General features: G+C 56.7%; 1 long non-coding RNA gene across 2 annotated transcripts; it reads right to left on the bottom strand.

The window, feature by feature from the left end:
* Positions 1-911: 911 nt before the first annotated feature.
* On the bottom strand, positions 912-12677 carry LOC139046456 (uncharacterized). 2 transcript variants are annotated; one of them, XR_011506555.1, is made up of 3 exons: positions 12529-12677; positions 9304-9492; positions 912-3303 (listed from the first exon to the last, which is right to left on the bottom strand). It is a non-coding gene; the product is annotated as an uncharacterized lncRNA (long non-coding RNA). The 2 variants fall into 2 exon arrangements; XR_011506556.1 differs by lacking the exon at positions 912-3303 and adding an exon at positions 8397-8527.
* Between the last annotated feature and the right edge of the window lie 2561 nt (positions 12678-15238).

Below are 15238 nucleotides of genomic sequence, written 5' to 3'. Positions count from 1 at the left end.
CTTGCTTGGGTTCTGAAGAGAAGCCATCGCCACTTCAAGAACCACCCTCATTTCCTGGGCACTGATGAGAGAAACAAAGAGGAGACACCCCACCTCAGCCCCAAGTTTGCCCGTGGGTTCATCTGCTGAGGTGGAGGTGGCCCCTGAGTCCTGATGGACTGGCCGGGGCTGACAGCTGAGGCTGCCTCCATTTCAGGGTTCAGAGGAGGGCTGCAGGGAGGGAGGGAGGGGACGAAAGGGTCACTTCCTGGATGGGCGCAGGACAATGACTTTGATGGGGATGCGTGGAATGGCCGTGCTCTTGCCCTTTGCTTGGCTGGTGAATCTCTTACACCGTGGTGAGCACTGTCCCCTTTCAGCCCGCCCCCCTGCCAGAGCTCTTGGAAGCATAGGCCTGACCCCAAATGCCCTGTACCCTGCCCCCAAGGCCCTGCGGACAGGCAGCTCCACTAGGCCAAGAGTGCGTCCGCCCACTCGCTGTGGTCTCCGAAGTCCCTAGCACGCGCCTGACGTTTGCAGGTGCTCCATATTTTATTTGGATCATTACAGGAACGTCAGGCCGTGCATTCCCACTTCCGACTTGGAAAGAATGGCCACCGCAATTATCCTCTTGGAGAAACCTTAAATAATAGATATTTGTACACCCATGTTCACAGAAGCATTGTTCACAATACTGGTGCTTCAAAATGTGGAAGCGACCCACGTGTCCACGGATGCATGAATGGATAGCAAAAGGCGGTCCATGCACACAATAGTATCCTGCCCTCCAAAGGAAGGAATTCTGACACGTGCTGCAACACGGACAAACCTCGGGGACATAATGCGAAGTGAAATAAGCCAGTCACAAAAGGACAAACACTGTTCGGTTCCACGTGTGTGAGGTCCTGAGAGGAGTCACACTCTTAGAGGCAGAAAGCAGAATGGTGGTCGCCAGGGGTTAAAGGGGACAGAGCTTCAGTTTTACAAGATGCAAAGGATTCTGGAAATGGATGGTGACGATGATCGTACAACAGCGTGTGTGTGCGTACTGCCACAGAGCTGTACCCTCAGGCATGGCTAAGGTGGTGACTTCGATGTTATGCGTATCTTACCACAACAGAAAAAATTGGGGAAAAATCTCTAAATTATTTATTATTGGAGTTACTTAGCTTTATCTTCTCATGATGGAAATTTTCAGACATTTACAAAAAGAGAGAATAGTCTGTCAGCCCGTGTGCCCCTCACCCCGCTGTCCCGACGCTCGCTCACGCTCAGTCCATTTCACCTCCGTCCCCGCTCCTTCCTCTCCCTGTTTACTTTGAAGCAAATCCCAGACATCATATTGTTTCATCTGGAAATACTTCAGTATGCAGCTCTGAAAAGTGAGGGCCTTGCAAAACTTAATACATAGCTGCAATACCTTTTAAGAAACCCAAATCAATGCCATCGCGTTTCTCATAAGTGTAAATCCGTTCCATACATAATTATACATGTAAAACACCAATTTCCAATGGTCTCAATTTATATTTAATATTTAAACACATCTCTATTTAATATAATATTTAGTGTATTCAAATACTAGATATTTAATCTATAATTCTATTTACGTAGTCAACATATAACTGCATCGCATGTAAAATATATACAACGTGCACTCATGGGTAATTATTTTCATTTGAGCCAGCGGCGTCTACACAGTATTGGAAATCTCCTCTCTAAAGGCCCCCCAGCCTCGTGGTGTCCTCGCGATGTGTTGTCCTGGAGGGTCTCCTTTGGCCTGGCTTTGGCTGACTGCGCCCCCGTGGTGGTTTTGAACCTGTTTCTCTGCTCCGTGTACTTCCTGTAGGTCGGCACCGGGCCTAGAGGCCAGTCCAGATTCTGGTGCGTGGTGTCTGGCAAGACGACTGCACAGATGTGGCGTTTCCGCACCAGGCACGAGGCCCTCTGTTCCTGCTTTTTGGAGGTCAGCAGGTGGGTGCCCGTGACTGCCTGGGCCGTTGATTCAGGGCGGGGGTGCGGCCAAGTGGAGACGCCCGGCGCTATCACTTCATCTGTCAGCTGCACGTCCTTCCTCTGAGCTCGGGCACCGGGGGGGTCCAGCGTCTGCGACAGGCGGGGCGGATGCTCCATCCTTTCCTCTCACTGAACATCTTCCCTTTGTTTTTGCTGAAACGCCAAGGCATCGTGTGACTCACATGCTGGGTCACAAAGCAGAGGATTGAAGGTCCCACTGAGCAGGGGCACATCCTCCCCGTTTCACCCCTGACCACTTCCGCACCCCAAGAGATGGAGGGCGGGCGGCATGTTGGAACTGACCGCATCCTTGACCCTCTTCCCTGAGTCCCACAGCCGCCCTCGCTCCACTCCTGGTCTGCGCGGTGCCTCACCCTCACTGCCTCCATGCGAGGGGCGGACCCACCTCTCTCCTTCCCTACGGCTGCTGTGTTTCCAGGCCGGCAGGCTCTCTCTCAGCCTTTGGTTCTTGAGAAGAACCAGGCCTCCTTTGGCGTCTTCCCCCGGGGCAGCCTCCCCTTTCCAGGGCCAGCCCCTCGTTCGGTCACCGGAGCCTCCTGGTTCTTGCTGAGCACGCTGGGCCCCAGCCCTCTCCTGATGATCTTCAGAATCCAGTCCTGCACCGGGTGCTAACATTGCGTTTATTGTCTGATCATTTTTTCCCTTTTCTTTAAAGTTTCTTTTTAAGAATGCAATGGTTTCATCGACTGCAATGTCTTTGAGGAGTACACTTTAATAATGCACTAGTAATTTACTGAGCACCTGTTCTGTAGCAGGTCCTTGTGACCATCTGTGGGGACAGAGCGGCTTTGGCGTCAGACAGCCTGGGTCAGAATCCCAATTGCAATCACTGTAACCAGCTGTGTAACCTTGGGTCACGTGTGTCCCCACGTGAGGCTGGAGTTCTCATCGCTGAAACCTCTTGGGGCAAGTTAGATATTATTCTCAAGTTCTCGTTCCCTCCTGTAACGGGGTCACACGCCTGTGCTCATTGCCAGGGGACTCTGCAGTGCCATCCCCTGGAGGGTGCAGAGGATTTCCCCAGCCCACTGAAGCAAGGGCTTGGCCATCCACTTGCTTTGGTCAATTTGTTGGTCAATTAGTGGAGGTGACAAAGCACTGGCTTGCAACGTGGTTGTTTTTTGGCCTGGCTGCTTAAGCTTCTGCCATGTGCTGCAAGGCCAGCATGTCCCAGGCAGCTGATGGTGCTAGAAGACAGTCATGGAGCCGAGCTGAATCCACCCTGTGGCCTGGAGCTCGATCAAGCCGACCCACAGAATGAAACAGAATCACCCCGGCTGATCTGCAGACCTATAAGAGAGGAAGAGAAATGTGGCAGGCCGCTGCATCACTGGGGCTGTTTGTTACACAGCAGTATTGCAGCAGAAACCTGACTAATCCACCTATGTTATAAAAGTACCCACTATGCAGGATTGTTGTGTGGATTAAATGAGATATATTTAAAAAAATATATTTAATATGTTAAAATATTTATATTAGAGTCTGGCATGTAGTAATTCTATAAAATATTAGACATTATTAACCAATGCTTTTCTCATGTAAAAATAAATGTATTTCTCAATGTGTAACATGACATGCTGATACATTTATTTAACTTGTTAGAGTTACTTTTTCTTTTCTAAGCCTTGAAACACAGAGTAACTGTGTTACACTGATACGGCTCCTGGCCCGGAATATGGGTTACAGATTTGAAACGTCTCAGCATTGAGACCCTAAAGTCCCTTTAGTTCACTCACACACTCCCGCCCAGTGCAGGAACCTTGCCATCCTGTCCATGTCTGGGGGTTGTTCAGCCTCTGCTTGAATGCTTCTAGTGATGGGGAGCTCCCTGCTTCACATACCAGCCGGTTTAATTTTTCAGTCTTCCTCATAGTGAAGAAAATTCTCTCTCCTTGCCCTGAATCAGGATGACTCTCTTGAGTGGGGCTGGAGATTATTAGTAGATTATTAATAGCAAGCGTACAGGCTCTGGGGTCAGATCTGGGTTGGAATGCTGGGTCCCACACAGTGCTGTGTGACCTTGGGCAAGAGTATTCACCTCTCTGAGCCTCAGTATCCTTCTCTATAAAGTAGGCTAGGAAAGACAGTAAAAACTCCACCTTGCAGGCTGTTGTGAGGGTCAAACGAGAGACACCGGTGGGTTCTCAGCAGAGGAGGCATTCGGAGGCGTGTGTGTGAACTGAGGTTTCCAGGCTGCACTGATTCCCTCTTGCTCTGCAGAGGTTGTTCTCTCGTCTTCCTCTGCCGCTTCATGTTTTCCTTCTCTAATTTTTAACACCACTCACATTTTCCAGGTGGCTCTGGGATGTGGCACAGAGAAGCCGAGGTGCCCCCTGGGGCGGTTGTTTATCGAGCCCTCATGATGTGCCAGGCACTGCCTGGACGCCACAGCAAACTCTCTGCCCTCAAGGGGCCCACATTCCCAGATGAGACAGGAGCCGGGCATTAACCCAACCGAGACGGCATGGAAGGTAAGCATCATGAAGAAAGTCGAGCAGCAGAGAGCACGGGATCGGGGGTCCAGAAGGCCGGGGGATTCATTCTTGGGTTACGCGAGGAGAGATGCCCTCTCTGGAGCCAGGAAGGGGAGAGCCTCTCCCTCTCCCCGCTCCGGCCTGTCTGGCCCATCTGGCGTGTGCTGCTCTGTTCTCAGTTTCTGTTGCCCCTTAGGGATGACGGAAGCAAAGGCTCATAGGTCCAGAGAGGGGAGACCTGGCTGGCGAAGGGACAGGGGACCCTGTCAGCTCGGTCATCCTAAGAACGGCTGCCACTCACTAAGGCGTTTCTGGGCTCCAGGCTCTACACGTGTTTTCTCGTTGATTTGCACCATAAGGTCCATCCTGACACTTTCCCCACTTTACAGAGGAGCTGACAGGGCTCAGCGTGGTGCAGTGACCCACCCATGTCGACACAGGGAGGAGCGGGAGAGGCAAGGTGGGACCCAGGTCTCGGCCTCGGGGGTCGATGCTTGTGGTCTGCTGTAAACGGTGGAACTGGGTGTGGGGCCTGGGCATAGGCGGGGTGCTGGTCGATGTCTCACCCCCAGCTCTCCCAGGAGGAGAAAAGCCCCGCTTTGCAGCCTTTGCTCATTCCCCACGCTGGTCAGCTTCAAGCTATGAATGTTGTGGGGACAAAGTGACGGGACCTGGTGTTGGACTGGACCGAGGGGAGTCTCCAGACCTGCAGCTACAAACATGAGGGTCCCGGGGACGCCGCGGACCCTTGGAATCCTAGCCTGTCATTCCTTTGCAGATGTCCACTGAATTCCTGCAAAGACGTGGCTTGCTCCAGGACGTGGGGGCCTCTGTCCTCACGGTGCCCCCGTCTGGGAGGGCTGGCCTCCAAAGCGGTCACCTGTGATGCCCATAGCAGTGGGCTATCTCCAAGGTCAGGAAAGGGCAGGTGGCGCTGTGGGGGGGGCCGGGCCTCTCAGGGAAGAGCCTGGTGCCAGACATGGGCACACTTGGGTTTGAGTCCCAGCCCCCCACTCACAAGCGCGTGACCTTGGGTGTGACACCCGCCCTCTCTGGGCCTCAGTTTCTCCCTCCGGCAGATGCAGAGGTGTGGCTGACGAGCTCTGAGGTCCTCGAGGCTTGGACCTTCCTCCCTCAAGGCCACCCGCCTGGGAGCCCAACCGGCCTGGCTCCTGGCGGCACGCGCTTCCCTGCCTTCCTCCCGCTGCATTGCTATTTAAAGTGGCGGTGGTTTGGCTCACTCTTTTTTTAAAAACCATTCCCGTACTCGAGCCGAGTTCCACAAGGCCAGCTGTCACCACTAAAAATGTCTGTCGTGTGACAGCCACCAGTGAGGAGGTGGGAGGAGGCAGGAGGCCCCGGAGGGGACCACAGAGTGGCTGGATTTAAAAAAAAACAACAAAAACTGACACTGCAAGGAGGAAACAAAAGATGGGAGGGGGTTGCTTTTTTCTCTTTCTCCACCCCTCCTTGGCCAGCTCCTTGCTGCTCTGTCGGAAGACCGATGGCAGCAGCAGGCGCACGTGGCTGTGGGGACACGGGTGGTGCAGGTCCTGGCAGAGGGGCCAGTCTTCGCTGTTCTCCAGCCCTCAGCCCCTCTCTGTACCGGCCTGGTGAGCACTGTGCCCTCGCAGGGGCCCCTCGCAGCCCCGCATCTTTGCCTCCCCACCATCCTCATCCCACTCCCACGAGGAAACGAGGAAGCGAGCCGGCCGCGGCTGCCATCACACGCGGGCTGACACAGGGCTTCCCCGGGGAGGGAAGGAAGCGTCTGGTGGGCCCCTCCCAGGTCAGATTCTTCTGTAAGTCACTTCTGTGAGTGAGTGAACGTTCGCGATAAACCCCAGTTGCCCCCATTTTACAGATAGGGGAACTGAGGGTCCCGCGGTAGAGCCCCAGCCCAGGGCAGCACGAGTCGAGTCGGGGTGGGAGCACAGACTCCCGGCCTGGAATGGACGCTCTTGCAATGTCATTGTGAGCAAGTGATCTCTGACCTCAATCTCCCCTTCTGTGAAATGGGGCAGTAACCCAGCAGCTTCCCAAAGATCTCGTGAGGATGAAATAAGACCAGGCACAGCAAGTAGTGGGTCAGGTGGGGTATGGAATGTGCTGGAAGGTCGGGGCTGAGTGAGGATCTGGGGCTGTCAGACTCCAGAGGCCAAGTTCTTTCTCCCTCACGTCTGTAGCCTCTCAGGGCTGCTGAGAGCAGGGCCTGGAGGAGCCCAGGGTGGGTGGGGGTGAGAAGAAGAATTTTGTGTTTCCTCCCTCTCTTCTCAGGGCTTTCCTGGCCTCACTTCTTCCTCCTGCTCACAGAAAGAGGCCCAGGCAAGTCATTCACACTCTAGTAATAATTATAGTAGCTACCATGTATTGAATATCTCCTCTGTGCCAGTAGCTATTCCAGGTGTTTTCCTCTTAAAAAGCTTCGCTCGTCCTTCTGGAAGGTCTGTGTCCGTCTGTTAGAAGGTCTTTTAGACATCCACGACTTCATTCATTCCACAAACATTTGTTGAGCACCCGTGGCGTGCTGTCTGCAGTCCTGGTGCGGCGTCAATGAGTGTGGACGGTGCGTGGAGGTGCGCACCACTGGGCGGTGGGAGCAGCTCTGGGACGGGCTTCCGGTGTGCAGCGGGGATCTGTGAAGCCCCTGTGACACAGTGCCGGGACAGGACCTGGCCCTGGGCTCCCAGGGTGACATTCCAATGGGAGGGACACACAATAATCCATCAAATACACACTAAAAATGATGGCAGTTAGTGATAGGAGGATGAATAAAAATAAAGCGGGGAGGGGATGAAGAGCGAGGGAGAGGGGGCGGTTTGAGAACAGCCCGTCAGGGCGGGCCTCTCCAAGAAGGTGAGTATATAGAGCCTTCGCGGGGTTCAAAACCCAGAATTGGTAAAAAGCTATCGAGGGCAGCTCCTCTGCCATCTCTGTCCCTCTTGTGCTTGTCCCCGGGCCCAGTCATCACTGTTTGTGGTTTTGAAAGAATCAGAGCTTCTTTATGCAGATATCAGCAAATACAAATATTCTATTAAACCGAAAAGGGCAGCACGTAATAAGTACCAACATTTGGACTGAGACCTGAAGGAGAAGAGCCCAAACCAGGGAGAGCTCCTGGCAGAGGGAAGGCAAAGAGCCCGGCGCCGGGGGTTGGGCAGGACCGAGGGCACAGACGTGGGCAGGGGTCCAGGCACCCGGGGCAGGGGGCCACGGTGAGGAAGACAGCTGCCGGCCAGGAGGCCACTGCGGGCTGTCAGTCGGGGTGTGGCCCAACGGGACACAGGGTTTCAGGGGATCCCACCGGCTGCTGTGGGGGTGAGGGCAGGCACAGGGAGAGGGCTGGGAGGTCAAGAGTCCTGCACAAGAGCTACAGTCTTTGGGGGGTTTAGAGGGCGCCGGCACACGTGTATTTTCCATTAACAACCTGGGAGGCTGGTGCTATTATTGCCTCCCCTGAGCAGACGAAGGAGCTGTGGCACAGAGAGGTTAATTAGCCTGAGAAAGGTCACACAGGCAGTGAGCAGCAGAGGTGGGACGGAAGCTCAGGTAGTCTGACTGGGGGAGCCTGAGGTTTTTAACACTGCGCTCACTGGCCTCTCCCAGTGGCTGCATGCGGCACCCGCAGAAAGAAAGTCAAAGGCCACCTAGCAGGGAGGGGTTGGGGTGGGACTCACCCTGGAGTCTGGCAGGCTCCAGAGCTGGAGCTCTCCACCAGTACAGGACTGGGCAATGCTGGGCCTGCTGCACTAGGGTCACCTGGCTTGCTGGTCAAATGCAGATTCCTGGGCCTGAGCCCAGACTGGCTGAACCACAGCCTCTGGGATGGGGCCTGGGAACCTGCATTTTTTTGGGAGGAAGATTAGCCCTGAGCTAACATCCCATGCCCATCTTCCTCTACTTTATATGTGGGACACCTACCACAGCATGGCGTGCCAAGTGGTGCCATGTCCGCACCCGGGATCCGAACCGGTGAACACCGGGCCGCCGAAGCAGAATGTGCAAACGTAGCTTCTGCACCACTGGGCCGGCCCCGGAACCTGAATTTTAAACCAGGAGTTACCCCCCTCCCAATCCCCTATTTGCATCCTGAAATCTGAGACACAAGGGGCTTGGGGATGGGGACCCCCCACTCCCCCGACTCAAACCTTCCCCTCTGGGGTCTCGGCACAGCCCAGCGGGCAGAGTTCTGGGACTGACCTTGCCCTCTGTCCGGAAGCTGACCCCTGGTGGTGGGGCCCCCAGCCCTGAGACGCCCGCCCATGTGACTTGGAGCACGGGCCCCCTTGTCCACCGAGAACGACACTTCTTCTGGCCTCAGCTCTCCCACCACGAATCCTCGGGGCAGGGCCCCCCTGCTCAGCTCTGAGACCCCTCAGCACGGGGCCTGGCACATTGTTGGCCCGGGCAGCATCCTCTGCCAAGAACCAAAGGCTCCAGGGCCCCACGGGAGCACATTCTGGCTCTCGGGCGTGTGCGGGAAGCCTGTCACCAGCTGCCCTGATGACGTTAACATCCGTGACACTCCCTCTACCCCCCACCCACATGCTACTTCTCCTTCGCAGGAGAAAACGCAATGGAGAGCACCCAGCACGGGGCACCCAGGTTCTCAAACAATGCGTCACCTCGTCCCAGATTCTAGTGCGCGGCCCTCTGACACCCCCACTCCCCACTGGCACTCTGGGCCTCAGCCTCTCCTACTGTCTCTGGGGCTCGGAACTCACTGGTGTCTCCTGGCTGAGCTTGCCCGACCCTGCTCCCTTCTCCAACCTCTTGTGGATGATGCTCGATCCAGAGCGGGGGACAGTGGACTCACCGTTGGGGCAGGAGCCAGATGGCCCCACGAGGCTGTGGGTCTCCCCGCAGGGCAGGGCTGGCCTGGACCCAGGCTCTCGGACTCGTGTTCCGGTGCTCCTTCCGTTTCCTCCCGAGTTAACGTTTTGGGCATATGTTCTCTCTAAACCGGGACCAGCCACTCTAGCTCTTTGCAGCTCAGTTTTCTCATCTGTGAAATGGGGTCACAATGTGGCGTCAGCTGCAGGTCACAGTGGGTGGAAAACACCCTGGCGTGGGCCGGGCACTGGGCGAGTGTCAACAAATGGCAGGTTCTCCGGGTGTCAGGGCCTCGGTTCCTAGGGCCCCCCCGGGGGAGAAGGTAACCCGGATCCTCCAGAAGCCCCATACCCCAGGCGGGGTGGCTCGATGTGGTCTGGAGGCCCGGAAGTGGTGAAACCAGCACTGAAACCCAGATCTGCTCACTGGGGGCCTGTATTCCTTACTGTGATCCTAGAATCAGACAGGGCCTCCGCATCCGTTCATTCATTCATTCATTCATTCGGGTGTTTATTGAGTGCATGCTCTGTGCCACTGGAGTGGCCTTGTCTCGGTGGGGACAGGTGGTCCTGAGCCAGCCGCACTCTCCCTTCTGCTGAGGCTCCTGTGTCGTCTGTGTCCCAGGGCCGAGGCCAGGCCTTTGGTTCCATGTCTGGGTGGGTGGCCTCCTGGGAGGTGCCAAGAACTGCCCTCTCATCAGGGCCCTGGTGGCTGCCCCTGAGCCCAGACAGGGTGCCGGGGCCTCTGTCTGTCGGGGGCCCGAGTTAATCTGTCGGTTCCTTTGTGTGCTCATCCGTACCCTTGTCACGTCTTCCGTTGTGCATTTATGATCAATATTCTTGCCCCCAAAGTTTCTCAGCACACTGTGCGCGGGGCTGAGAGCGTGTGGGAGCCTGAGCCAGCCCGGGCCCTCTCTGGGGGAAGCAGGGAGGCCTCCAGATGGGGTCTGCACAGGGGACAAGGGCTCTGCGGGGCAGAGAAGGCACCCCAGAGGAGGGGACATCGGGCTCAAGCCTTTTAGGAGGAAGAGGGGACCACACCACTCAGAAGGTGCCCGGGCCTGGGGGCTTTGGGGAGTGGAGGAGGAGGGGGAGGAGGCAGGGCTGGGAGGTGAACAGGGTGCCAGACGAGCCCGGCTCAGGGATTGGCCTAGGAGTCCAGGGGCCCAGAGCTGGTGGCCGTGACAGAGTGGATCAGAGGCCTGCGGGCCCAGAGGAGGCTGCAGGGGCCAGGAGCTGAGGCAGGCCTGGGGCCACCTGGCTCTGAGACGGTCCCTGATGGGGGTCCCTCTGCTGCCTGGGCCTCGGGGCTCACATGCGGTCCAGCCAGGTCCCTCCGCTGGTCCAGGAGCACCAGCTCATTCTCTGCCTAGATTCACACCTTTGGAGCTTGGTGGGGCAGGCCCGGGAGGCGGCTCGACTGGGAGAGAGGGCAGCCGGGAGCTGCTCGAAACAGACTCAACCCCTCGCCTCTGGGTGCTCCCGAAATCTCGAGATAAATTAGGCAGAATCAAAATCAGACTCTCTTCATCAGGAGAAATTACTCATTTCAAATATTTGCAGCCGCGTGAACTGAAATTTAGTGAGATGAGGACTTAGATGAATAATCTGGGGCCTTTTCAAAGACAGTTTTTACTCAGCAGTTTTCTTGATTCCCGAGCCCCCTCCCCATCAGGAGGCCCCTCCTGTCTTCTCCCCCCGGCTCTTTCTTTTCACCCCCAATCCTGGCCTATTTCTCCTCCCTTCGGCTCCCTTCTCCTTGATTTCGTTTGCAGATAAATCTGCAAATATTTGCTGAGTGCCTCCTCTTGCCTGGCCCTGAGCTTGGCCTGGGGACACAGCGGTGACAAGACGGTCCGGCCACGGCCCATGTGGAGCAGCCGGGGTTCCTGGGCTCAGGACCTGCCCTGTCCGCAGGCAGGGTGCTCACCCCGTTATCGGCCCTGCGCGGCCCTTCTTCATATTTGCAAACTTCTTTTCCACACTTTTTAAAAAGAAACCCTATATACCCACCTCTCTGGAGGCCCTTTGGAGGCTGGGAGAAAATCTGGAGAATTCTACCCCCTCCCCGACCCCCTTCTTCCTCCGCATTGGCTGTGGCCTTTGGGATGGGCAGCATTTGATGAAAGCCAGGCCTAAGCTCGACCACCCCGGGCAGCTGGAGCCCCGCAGGATGGACGGGCGCGCTGGGATGCACGCCCTGGAGGGGCGGTGATGGAGAGCAGGAGGGAGACAGAAGGAGGCCCGTCATGCCTTGCTGTTCTTCGAAAGAAGCTTCCGGGCTGGAGGTGGAGGCTCACCGCCTCCTGCCTCCCGGGGTCCTGGGCTGTCGTGTCTGCTCTGCCAGCTGGTGGGGTGGGCAGCGGGGTGCTAGTCCTTTCTTCCTCCTTCAGACCAGGAGGCTGTGTGATATAGGAGGAGGAGGGGAAGGAGGAAGAGGGGGAGAGGGGGAACAAGGGTGAGGATGAGGAGAGAGAAGAGGAAGGATGGAAGGAGAGGGAGCTCGGGCAAGCGAGAGTGAAAAGTGGGGTGCAGGCATGAACCTCACCTGTGAGAAGGCATGGGGCCTGAGTTAGCTGGCACCTGATGGGGAATGGTGGGGTTTAGGGTCTGACTCCCCTGTGGAAACATGGGCATTTGTGCCCCCATGGCTCCGCAGATCTTGCCCTGCAAAGTTTCCCTCACTTCAGGTCCCCTTTTCTTCCCCAGGGCCTTTGCACATGCTGTTTCGTCTCCTAGAATGTGCTTCCTTGACTGGATCAGCTTGGTTGTCCTGGGGGCATCCCAGAGCTTATGTTGCCTGACAGGCAACTGGACAAGCTGGGCTGGGAACAGAAGATGGGAGTGGTCAGTGTGTGGATGGGGCTGCAGCCAGGCACAGAGGGGACCACCAGGAAGGGGTCAGAGGAGTGAGGAGAGCCCCCCCCCGGGCCAGAGCCCCAAGGAGCAGATGGTTTGGGGCCCTTCAGAGGAGGAGCAGGTGGTAAAGAAGCAGCTGGACAGGCAGAAGGCAGAGCTTTCATAGTTCGTGGGATCTCGCTCCCTCTCACACACGGAGAGGTGGGCACAGAGTGTTGCCCCAGCACCCAGAAGCCCCCAGGTGTCCTTACTGTTCACACCCTTATTCTCCCCTAGACGTAACCCCCATCCTGACTTTTGAAGAAGTCACTTCCCCGCCTTTCTTTAGAGTTTGACGTATCTCTAAATACCTGGGGTCAGGTTTGCCCATTCCTGACGAGGCTGGAGGGTGCTGTCTCCTTCCGCGTCTGCGCGGGGTGGGGTGCGGCCCAGCGAGGGCCGCCATCTCTCAAGGGGAAGGAGGAAAAACAAGAAATGCACTCGAGTTTGCATTTCTTCACTATGATTCACTGGTCAAATTCTAGGAACCGATTTTCCAGTGCTAACCGAGGGGGCCCTCGCTGCTTCAGCGCGCCTTCCAGTGGCTGCGTGGTGCCCTCGGGGTGGAGCAGAGAGCCAGCCAGCCGGGCCAGGCGCCCACGCTCCCGGGGCTCCTGGTCCTCCTCCTCCTCCCTCCATCCCACAAATATTTGCTGAGCATCTGCTCTACGTCCGGTGCTGTGCTGGATGCCGGGGGCCAGCAGTGAGGTTGACGGACTGGCCGTCGGCCTCTGCCCCCAGCAATGGGGGAGGCAGACCTTGAACACGTCAGTCCCAAGATAAGTAAATGGAACTGCCATGTGCCCCAGGCGAGGAAGCACAGGGTGCTCAGGCTGCGTGTCACTTGGGGCCCTGGCTTGTCTGGGTGGCAAGGGAAGGTTTACTCGGAGCAAGTCTTAAATGATTAGATGTGCGTGCTAAGCATGTAGCACCCCATGAATGCTAGCTGTTGCTGCCCTGATCCCTTCTTCTGGGGTCTCATTCCTGCAGTGCCCCCAAGGCACCCCAAGCTGGGCTGGTGCTCAGTCTGAAGGCAGAGGGGCCTGCCGCCTTTGTTGCTGGTCCAGGATTCTGGGCAGCGGTGTCTCCTGGGCTCCCTCCCTCTGATCGGAGGGTGAAGCCCGGGCGGCTCTGCCCAGTGATGCTTTTGGAAACTCTCTGAAGTCAATGGTTCAGCTGCAGATTCAACTTGAAATGCCATGTGAATTTTTGGGTCCTTTTGATCTGAAACCAGGGGTTTCCCACTCATGAAGAGGAGGAAGTGGGAGGAGGCAGGGGCTTAAGACAAAGAGAAATGCCTTTTTCAAGGGGAAGCCTGCGATGGGGACGAGGCTTATGGAGGGAACCTAGGGAGCCGGAGTGGGAGGGTCCCCAGCCCCCAGCAGGGGCCTGGCACGGAGCTGGGCTCAGTTACTGTTTGTGAAATGAATGGAGGGAGCGCTCCATTGCCCTTCCCGTCAGGGGGCAACCACAACACAAAAGGACTTTTTCTGACCCTTTTGACTCTTCAATGAAGGCAGGGTGCCAGGATAGGGGAGGACGGCACTGGATTTTCTTTCCACATTGCCTTTAGAAAAAACTCTAGCCCCTGGCGTGATCTTCAGGGCCATTCCTGAGCTGGGCTCCGTTGTCTTCTCTGCTGAGCTGGCACGGAGGCAGGGGCCACACCGCCCAGGTCTCTGCCGCCCAGTGTGCAACAGGCTGGGCTTTGGCCTAAGGCACTGGGGAGCCATAGATGGATCTTAAGGGAGGACATGTCGTAAGGACATAATGGTATCAGGGTTGCCACATAAAATACAGGACACACAGTTACATTTAAATTTTGGATAAATGATGAATCATTTTTTAGCATCAGTATGTCTCAAATATTGCATGGGGCCTAATTGCACTACAAAATTTATTTGTTGTTTATCTGAAATTCAAATGTAACTAGGCGTCCTACATATCTAGTTGCTAAATCTGGCAACCCTAAATGGAACGACCTTTTTCCAAGCCTTCCCTTGACCTTCTGTGGTCCAGGGTGTGGGGTGCAGACAGGGAAGAGGAGGAGACGGGGGGCCGGCCAGGGGTTCCAGAACTTCCCGGGGGTTGCTCACCACCGTCTTTGACGTCAGGACTTTTCCCAGAAACTGAGGGCAGACGAGAAGGGCGGTGGGGGAGTGGGCATCCTGGGGTGAGGGGTTGGGGGCCTGGAGGACAGGGGTGGGACGTGGTTCTCACAGGGGTGCCAGCGCGGCCAGGACTGACGGAGCGTGAACAGGTGTGAGACGCTCGCCGCAGGCGGCCTTGTCACCTGTCCCCGAGCCCCATGGGACAGGTGCGGGGGCAGCCTGCACTTCAACCACGCTGCCGGGACCCCGACTTGCTGGTCATACGGCTCTAAGTGGCTGAGTGGGGACGGGAGCCCACCCAGGCCGGTCTGATTCCAGGGCCGGGGCCTCCTCCAGCCTTGGGGTTGCCGCTCTGAACTCTAACCCTGACCCCTTGCTGGCCTGGTCGCGGGCTCTGCTTTGCCTTCCGCAGCCCGCCTGCCCTGGCCTGGGCCTCGGTCTGCTGGCATCTTGCCCTCTCAGTGGGGTCTCGCTGACGGTTGGTTGTTTCCCAAGTGTGAACGTGCCGCTGCACAGCCCTGAGGCACTGCCGCGCTGGCAAAGGCTGTCTGTCCAGTTCCTCCATCACAGGGGGCCAGAGACGCCCGCTCTCCCCGGAGAATCACGCTCAGAGTGCGTGTTCATCAAGCACTTAACACGAGTCAGGCCTGGACTTCATCGGAACCCCATTTTACAGATGTGGAAACTGAGGCTCGGAGAGGTGGGGTCAGTGTGTCCTTTGGGTCTCAGTTGAAATGTCATCTCCTTGGGGAAGCCCTCTCCTCCCCCGGGCAGGGTCCCCTGCTACGTGGGTTTTGGCATCCTCCCTTTCTTCATTTGTCGCAATCATGGCTAAGGGGTGAGTGCGTCGTACGTGCTGGGTTTGTGTCTGTCTCCCGCCAGCTGTGACCCCTGTGTCTTGTTGCGGCTG

The sequence above is a fragment of the Equus asinus genome, chromosome 10, assembly GCF_041296235.1.
Source record: "Equus asinus isolate D_3611 breed Donkey chromosome 10, EquAss-T2T_v2, whole genome shotgun sequence".
Taxonomy (NCBI): Eukaryota; Metazoa; Chordata; class Mammalia; order Perissodactyla; family Equidae; genus Equus; species Equus asinus.
This window is presented reverse-complemented; position numbering and strand designations above follow the sequence as displayed.